This window comes from Ixodes scapularis, unplaced genomic scaffold (genome assembly GCF_016920785.2).
Source record: "Ixodes scapularis isolate PalLabHiFi unplaced genomic scaffold, ASM1692078v2 PGA_scaffold2__306_contigs__length_199485367, whole genome shotgun sequence".
Taxonomy (NCBI): Eukaryota; Metazoa; Arthropoda; class Arachnida; order Ixodida; family Ixodidae; genus Ixodes; species Ixodes scapularis.
Window position 1 is genome coordinate 43605948 of NW_024609857.1, and position 8178 is coordinate 43614125.

The 8178-nt window shown below is 45.5% G+C and overlaps 1 pseudogene; it reads left to right on the top strand.

Annotated features, from left to right (window-relative positions):
• The first annotated feature begins 559 nt into the window (after nt 1-559).
• On the top strand, nt 560-1091 carry LOC120847421 (annotated as a pseudogene).
• Nucleotides 1092-8178: the final 7087 nt, after the last annotated feature.

Consider the following 8178-nt stretch of genomic DNA (forward strand, 5'->3'; position numbering starts at 1 on the left):
GAATTATTATTATATTAGTAACAATAAAAATGTCCTTAGAATAATAATGTAAAACATTACAAAAATTGAGTAAATCTTAGGTTTTGTTTATACTTTAGGTTGTTTCTTTTTTGTGTAAACCGAAACCGAAACTAACTTAAGCAACGTTTCCTTCGTCGTAATTGTTTGCGTGTGTGTGCGTGTATGGCGCGTGCGTGCTTGTGCGCGCGCGTGTGGATGCGTCCGCGTGCATGCGTGTGTGCGTCTCTGGTTGAGCGTGCGTGTGCGTCTGCGCGCGGGCGTGGGTTTGCGCGTGTGCATGCGTGTGTACGTGCGTGCGCGCGTATATGAGTGCGACTGCGAGCGCGCAAGAGTCTGTTTGTGCGTTCTATTGCACTGCGCCCGCAAGAAGAACAATTGGATGTCCCTGGACACTGTTAAAACACTAACATATTATTAGTATTATTATTACGGGTGCTCTCAGCCTTTTTACGGCAAACAAAAGTATCTCCGATGTAAAGAGTGCGGAAAACGCTGGCACAAGAAGTGTGTCATGCTTCCAGACAGCGAGGTTGGACGAATGATGACTGGGGTAAGCCCATTTATATGCAACGACTGCATCACCGTCGAGCACACGCATAGTCCTAGCTCGGACGGAGCTAGGCCTGACGACGAGCAGGACTCACCCTGCCCGGACCGGCTCGGCGAGGTCGCCGCGACTTCGGTGGCTGTTCTCCGAGACCTGCTGGCCGACGCCTTGAACGGCATCTCTTTCCTGACGGACCAGATGACGGCTGTGAGGGAGGAGAATGCTCGCCTTCGCAGCGAGCTGACGAGGAGCTCCGAAATTCACTCGGTCATGTTGCGCAACATCCAGACGGAGCTACGAGACCTCCGGCATCGCCCGAGCTACGTCGGGGTACCCCCGCCTTCCGCTGCCGTGGCGGGCCGCCATGATCTGAATGCTTCCGTGCTGGGAGGAGGGGGAGCCGCCCCATTCCCCAAGGGGAAATCGACCTCGACGGTGTCTGAAGAACCTGTTTCCTTCAGCGAGGCGTGCGCCGTGACTCCTCGTTCGCCCCCCGAGCATCAACGTGACCAGAGCCGGTTAACCTTGAGCGGCAGAGCCTTCCGCGAGACGACGACGGAGTTGCTGACGGGCGTTCCCTCCGTTGCCGCTTCGGCGACGCGGGCAGAGGGGGCCGAGGGGGCCGGTGGCTCAGCTGCTCACAGCAACCGAGACGAGGGAGGAGATAGGGGAGAGACCGGTCCACTGGCCCGTGGCCGCTCAGCGGCTCAGCCTGGCTTACCGGAATACAGTGCGAGAAAGGTCCCTGGACTTCGTTCCCCCGGCTCCATTCCCCAGCGGCCATTCTTTAAGGGAAGTTCTAAGAATGGAGGAATTACCGCCGTATCGGTGTCTGTGCGACATTCCAGAGCTGTCTTCGTGACACGTCTGGACGCCAACTGTTCTTCGGCGGACGTCAGAGAACATCTCGGACGATTCCTTGGCCCAAAGGAGCTTCGATGCACAAAGCTGAAGACACGCTATGGTGGGTACTCTTCATTCCACGTCGCTGCTGTGGACGACGACATTGAGGCATTGTTTGACCCGAACATCTGGCCGGAGGGCTGCCTCTTCAGGGAATTTCAGGGTCGGCTGACGGGAAGCCGCGTGCATGATGAGAATGAACATATAGAGTGATCCCCAACCATCTTGCCTGGAAATGACTAGCACGCACATTTACTATCAAAACGTTCGCGGCCTTCGTACTAAGGCCAGTGACTTCTTTTCTAATGCTATATGTACTGACTTTTCTATATTTTGTATAACGGAAACCTGGTTATGCCCAGAAATACTGTCTGGGGAGTATTTTTCGTCGGATTTCCTTGTGCATCGCAGTGACCGTGATTTATCTCGCGGAAAGAAAACGGGAGGCGGTGTCTTGATGGCAATCGATGGGTCTTTGAAGTGCACCAGGCGCGCCGATTTAGAGACTTATTCGGAATCTGTGTGGGTAGAGCTGGAGTGTGATAATCGAGAACGCGTTCTGATAGGTACTTTTTATTTTCCTCCATACATTGAACCCGAGGAGTTTAATGATTGTCTCCTTGGAATTGAGGATATAGCAGACAAACTGGGTGAATGCAAACTATTAGTAATTGGCGATTTTAATGTACCAGGTGTGTGCTGGGAAACTCACAGTGCTGTTTCAAGTAATTATTACGGTGCAAAGAAGGCCGGTCATCTTGTTGACTTTGCCTCTTTCATGGCCCTGAATCAGTTCAGCAGGGTTAAAAATAGTAAAGGCGCTATGCTTGACCTTTGTTTCTCAAACATTGATAACGTTTCTGTAACAAAGAGTGAATTTCCTTTAGTACCGACAGACAAATATCACCCTGCACTTGAGGTGGCTATAACCTTGAATGTACCTGTCAGCCGTATACCGGCTGCTAGTCTCACTTACCTAGACAAACTGCATAACTTCGCTGCTGGTGACTATGTGGGATTATATAACCACTTTTCTACGTTCGACTGGTCCCCTATCCTGCAATCATCTGACGTCAATTACCAGGTTCTTCAATTCACCACGGCGGTGCAGGAGGGAATGGATCATTACATTCCTCTAAAGAAGCATACCAATTCAAAATTTCCCTCGTGGTTTTCTCCGTATTTAAAAAAGTTGCTGAAGAAAAAAGCTTCTCTCATCGCAAATTTAAAAAGACTGGCAGTCTCAGGTGGGAGGCTGAGTTCGTTCATTATAGACGCCTATGTAAGCAACATCAGAGGATTGATCATAAGATATATGTGGAGTCAGTGGAGTCCGAATTGAGGAGAAACCCAAGAAAACTCTACCGACATGTTCGTTCTCGAGGAGGAAAATTGATACATCCTGATATTATACTTAATGAGGAGAATGTGACCACATCCAGTGTATGCGATATATTCGCGCGTCATTTCAGTTCTGTATATAAACACAATAGGAGTGGGTACCAACAGCCGCCATCCCCTAGCGTGAACGAATCCATTTCCTCCCTGCCTGTGGATGAGGGAATGATTCAGGAATGCATAAAAAAACTGAGGCCTACCATGTCCACAGGTCACGATGGTATTCCAGCAACACTTGTAAAAGCATTTCACGAAATTTTTACGCCCATCCTTTATGATACTTTCAACAACTCCTTAAGAGCAGGAGTGTTCCCTGATATGTGGAGGAAGTCAGTCGTAGTCCCAGTCTACAAGTCTGGAAGTCGTACCACTGCATCAAACTACAGGCCAGTGTCTCTGCTGTGTACATTTTCGAAGCTTTTCGAAATGGTGGTCCACAAAACATTGTCCTTTCGTTTAAAAAATGTATTAAGTTCCAACCAACACGGATTTGTAGCAGGACGCTCGACAACAACAAATTTGATTTCATTTATGTCCATTGCATCCAAAGTTGTGTGCCAAAGAGGCCAGCTCGACGTGGTCTACTTTGATCTGAGTAAGGCGTTTGATGTGGTTGACCATGACATTCTTTTATCAAAACTTTGTGGTATTGGTGTCTGTGGAAAGCTACACAACTGGTTTCAGAATTATTTGTCTAATAGAACATGTGTTGCTCGTGCGAACGGCGCGTATTCTTTTACGTACACGGCCACGTCTGGGGTACCTCAGGGATCAGTTCTGGGCCCGCTTCTTTTTTCTATTTTTGTGAACGATGTGTGTAGGCAGATTGTAAACTCGTCTTTTTTGCAATATGCTGATGATATTAAGATATTTAAGGAGATTAGAACTATCTCAGATTGCAAGTTTCTACAAGAGGACATAAACTCATTTAGCAAATGGTGTTCACTGAACGGTCTCCTACTAAACAGCTCGAAAACCAAGGTCATGTCCTATAGTCGCAAAACGCAAACGACGTGTTTCCCTTACAGTGTTCGCTCAGACGTATTGTGCCGTTCTAGTGAAGTGCGGGACTTGGGAGTGCTTTTTGACTCCTCCTTGAGATTTGATAGCCATGTGGCTCGTATAAGTACCTGCGCCTTGCGCGCGCTCGGTATCGTTTGTCGAACGACTAGAGTATTTAAAAACCCCACAACGTTTGTAACCCTGTACCGCTCTTTGACAAGGTCTCAACTCGAATATGCATCTCCTGTATGGAATGGCAGTTGTAAGACTATCCTCCTAAGGCTGGAGCGAGTGCAAAACAAATTTTTATCTATTTATCGATATCGATATCTGCGAGATGAAACATCTCTATCAAAGGGTAACAATGTATTGGACGTCCTACAAATGAACAGCTTATATCACCGTCGAGAAAAGGCAGATCTGGTTTTCCTTTTCAAAGTCCTTCATGGTATGGCCGACTGTTCAGAACTGCTTTCACAGATATCTTTGCGAGTTCCTCGGACAGCGACCCGTTTGACAACGTCTTTTTACTCTCCTCGAACGTTAAATATCTTGGACCCGATGTTTCGTATGTGTCGGGCATATAATGGCATTGGAAGTGATCTTGATATTTTTTGTGTGACTGAATTTGTCAGATCTCTCAGATTCTTGTATGGGTCTCTCTGAACCTGTCGGTGATTGTGATGTTATTATATATTATTTTAAGAAGGTATATTCGTTGTTGTGGTAGTCTTCCTACTCTGCGTTCGGACCCTGTGTTCCGTTCTTTCCTTGTTGTGTATATCGTATCTTTGTGTCAGCATGCGTTATACGTATCATATCATTTACTCAATGTTTTGAGTTTTTTATGTTTTTTTCCTACTTTTTTGTAGTGTGTAAGTTTCGGTGTGCCAGCACCAAGACCGCGTGGTCGTTCCTGGACACCTAATAAAAATTATTCTTGATTCTTGATTCTTGATTATTTTTATTATTATTATTGTTGTTGTTGTTGTTGTTATTGAAACATAGCCCTGAGTCTTTAGACACAGGGCCCTAAACTTTTCTATAGCTGGCTGTAGCTGTATCTATAAATTTCTAAGGCCGACCATGCAAAGCTACAGGGGGTGATAGCCTGCCATTGAATTTCCCATAGACGACCATAGACCATTTTTGTATGGGATGTCTCGGACTGATTTATTATGGGATTTGCCTCTTTATGTGCGTGAGTTTTTTGCATGTCACCATATTCTCAAATGAATATTTTACTCAGGTTGACATGGTCATGTGACAGGTTGTAGCAGCATGTCATGAATATTTGTCGCACATTTTCACTATATTTTGATTTCATGTTGCCAGATATAAACTCGAGACTAACTGATTTTTTTACTGTACACTTCCATCAATAAATATTTGTAAAAAATGCTAGTATAGAGCATTTCACCCTACTTTGCAATTTCTGAGCATGGAGTGATTTGTAAGAAAATGAAATATGAACTGATATATAAAATTTTGATTGCAAAGATAAAAAATGTACGCAAAAGAGGCACTTTATTATCAGCTATTTGCATGAATTACAACTGACATTATAAAAAACTAGACTGCTAACAACTGTTGCTTTTCAAGCAGAAATCTTACCTGTACATTATGGATAGAGCCATATATAAGCTTTGCAAAACCATTTCACATTATTTATTTAGCACCCTCTTCTACACCCTTCTCACATTCTTCACTAAATGTAGGGTGTAACACGAAACAGCACCCTTTTCGTTAAAATTATGAGGTTGTATTCCTAGTTTTTAGGGTGTTAAAAGGGTGTAGCCGAGGATGTAAGTTGCTACCACACCCCTTTTACACCCTTAAAGGTGTAAAAAAATTTACTGTGTAGTACGGCCGAGCATCACTGGCGCCAATCACCACGATAGCGTCAATAGCGTCAGGGCGTTGCCCACCACCCGCCAACAACCACGTTGTTAACAACAAAACCAGCGTTCTGCACATCTAGGTCGAGATGTTCATTTTCTTTTTTCTTTTACGTGTGGTTCAATTTTGAACGTTTCCGTCGCGGTTTTAACCGAAGCTGTTGGCTTTCGTTGGCTCAGGAAATCAGTATCCTAGCACCTATATAAAACATTACTGAGACTAGCTTAAGTTTAATCAATGAGAGACGTCTTGTTTAGGCTCTTCCAAAACACAAAGCCTGAAATATCCAATCTTATCCGATTCAAGCACAAGCTGATCGGGAAGCGTGGCTAGCGTGGCAGTTTACTAAGCTGAGTGCATTGATACACCTATAGGTTTTTAAGGTAGAGAAGGGGGCTTATGGTCGGTGTACAAGTATACACTGGCTGGGTAACGGAGGGCGCGTCTTCCAGGAAAGGGGAGCATGCGCGCCCGATACCGCTGTGCCGCGCCCAATACCGCTGTGCCGCGCAGCGACACAGCGGTATTGTTAGCGCGAAAATGACGTGGGCGCTGTTTTCGTATTTTATTTTCATAGAACAACGACAGGCACAATATCTTTCCACTTCTGGCAATGTTCCAAATGAACATATCACACGACAGTGCTAGTCTAACGAAAAAAAAACTAAATAAAACGGTGGTCGTTTGCTTGCGCTAACAGTGTTCGCGCGATGCGCGCACTAATATCCAGCCAACCACTCGCTCATGATGCTTCTCTCGCTGCCCGTCGTTATGCCAAAGTTTCGTCAATGCGATGAAAGTTTAGATTATGGGTGTCCCTGCGGCGAAACTGAAAATCAGCCCTTTTGGCCAAACACTTGCTGGCCGTGTTCATGTCCCCGGCGGCCAAGTTGAAAATCAGTACTTCTGGCCAAACACTCGCCGGCCGTGTTTATATTTCCGGCGGCCAAGCTGAAAATCAGCAGTGCTGGCCAAACACTTGCCGGCCGTGTTTATGTCTCCGGTAGCCAAGCTGAAAATCAGCACTGCTGGCCAAACACTCGCCGGCCATGTTTATGTTTCCGGCGGCCAAGCTGAAAATCAGCACTACTGGCCAAACACTTGCCGGCCGTGTTTATGTCTCCGGCGGCCAAACTGAAAATCAGCACTTCTGGCCAAACACTTGCCAGCCGTGTTTATGTTCCCGGCGGCCGCGTTGAAAATCAGCACTGCTGGCCAAACACTTGCCGGCCGTGTTTATGTCTCCGGCGGCCAGGCTGAAAATCAGCACTTCTGGCCAGGCGCTTGCCGGCAGTGTTTATGTCTCCGGCGGACAAGCTAAAAACAACTAGTTTGTGGCCGGACTCTTGCCGGCCTTGTTTATGTCTCCGGTGGCCAAGCACTTAAAGTGGCCAAGCTGTCCAGACACTGGCCAACCGTCGGCCGATCGAAATTCACTTTCTTGTGCTGCTTGGGTACAGGCCAATTTTTAACAGCTGTAGCATGTAAAGTCATGGAGCGTATAATAGCAAAACACATATTTCATCGCCTTGAAACTAACAAGTTGCTTTATTCCGATCAGCATGGGTTCCGGTCTGGACTTTCGACAATAACACAGCTGTTTGAGGTAACCTATGACATAGCTTCCACACTTAATGTTAAACAACAGGTTGATGTTGTTTGTATAGACTTTTCTAAAGCTTTTGATCGCGTGCCTCACAGGAAACTAATATTAAAGCTTAAAACAATCGGAATTCACTACACGATTACCGGATGAATAGAGTCATATCTAACTAATAGAAGCCCAGTATGTAGAAATTAACGGCCACGCCTCAAACCTTCTTCCAGTTTACTCGGGCGTGCCCCAAGGTTCTGTCTTGGGGCCGTTGCTGTTCTTAATATATATAAATGACATAGTACATGGCACTCCATCAGACATTCATATAAAGCTCTTCGCCGATGACTGTAATATTTACTCAGCTGTTAATTACTCCGATCGACAAACTTCCCTAAATGAATATCGTAAACGCATTAAAGAATGGTGTGACAAATGGGATATGAAAATAAACTACACAAAGTCCGTGTATTGCCATATCACTAAGAAACGAAGCGTTTTGCCATTTAAATACTGCATTGGAGACATAGAATTGAGCAATGTAGAGCACTTTAAGTACCTTGGTGTCTCGTTTTCCAAAGACCTAACTTGGACCAAGCATATTGACACCGTCTGCACATCGGCATATAAAAAGCTTTGTTTTTGAGACACAAGTTAAAACATACAACTATAGAGATCAAGACGGTTGCTTATAAAACATACGTTAGGCCCATCTTGGAATGTGGTAGTGTCGTCTGGGATCCTTATACAAAAAAAGACATTGATAGGCTAGAAAAGGTCCAGCGACAAGCTGCGCGCTTTATTCACTCTAACT